The following is a 1048-nucleotide window of genomic DNA, read 5'->3' as shown; positions in this document are numbered from 1 at the left end:
AATCCCTCTCATATAATTATAACATATCCTATTGATTCTGTCTCTCTGGAGAACCCTGACTCATACACCACTCTTAGCTTGAGGCAAACCCTCATTTCATGATCTCTACTGCTACTAATCCTATTGTTTCATTTGCACGACATGCCCTTCCAGGCTGGACTCCTACTCTCTTCTACAGATGAGGAAACTCAGGCGTAGGGAGGTGAAAGCATTTGTCTTTAATCCCTGGGCCTGCAAGCAGCAAAGGTGGGATTTGGGCCCTGGTTTGCTAACACCACAAGACACAGGGAGCTGCTAAGTCAGCTTCCACACGGCCCCCAGAACATACCATGTTTTTTCCCCACCTCCAAACCTTTGTGCGTGCCATACTTCTGCTGAGAATGCCCTCACCTCCCTTAATCAGTCCATCCAAATTCATGCCCATTCCCCTAGGTTGGGGTCATGCCAGCACCTCCTCTAGGACCCCTTCCTGGGCCTCTTCTCCAGCACCTCACTCTGCACCATATCATTTCCTGGGCTTGGACCACAGTGTCTAATCCTCCCACAGAGATCAAAAGCCTGAGGGTGGCCTCTATGCTGCAGATTTCTTCCCCACCTTCACGGCTCTTCATTCACCAGAACAGCCTGTTAGAAAGTGGCCACTAACTGTTGGGTATTAGACCAGATCTGGGTTCAAACACTAGCTTGGCGACTTGCCATTGTGTGACCTGAGATGAGTTACTTAACTTCTGAGCCTCAGTTTTTCCATCTGTACAAGAAGATAATCATACTCATGATACACATTGTCAGCACCCTACCCAACACTCAAGTACAAGCCAGTGGCGTGTCCAGTGGTGTCCTACTGTGTGAGAATTTTCTCTCCACCATTGAGCCTGGTACCAGCCAGGATATAAGAACCTGAATTTTAATAACCCCTGAAACAGCTTCGGGCACGGACAGAAGGAATTGGAAAATACATACTCCAGGTCCCTTGCCCTTTGGACAGAACTCAAGAAATGTTCTATGCTGCTTCCTAGGGGTCCCTCATGAGACGGAGCCTCAGTTGCCC

General features: G+C 48.7%; 1 protein-coding gene across 1 annotated transcript in view; it reads right to left on the bottom strand.

Moving 5' to 3' along the window:
* The window catches only part of KIAA1671 (KIAA1671 ortholog), a 142783-nt gene that overhangs the window by 131544 nt on the left and 10191 nt on the right, over positions 1–1048 (bottom strand). The gene's annotated exons all lie outside the window — the stretch shown is intronic.

This window comes from Galeopterus variegatus, unplaced genomic scaffold, assembly GCF_000696425.1.
Source record: "Galeopterus variegatus unplaced genomic scaffold, G_variegatus-3.0.2 Scaffold3223, whole genome shotgun sequence".
In the NCBI taxonomy this organism is placed as follows: Eukaryota; Metazoa; Chordata; class Mammalia; order Dermoptera; family Cynocephalidae; genus Galeopterus; species Galeopterus variegatus.
Note: the sequence above shows the minus strand (reverse complement) of the source record. Positions and strands in the feature narration are given on the sequence as shown.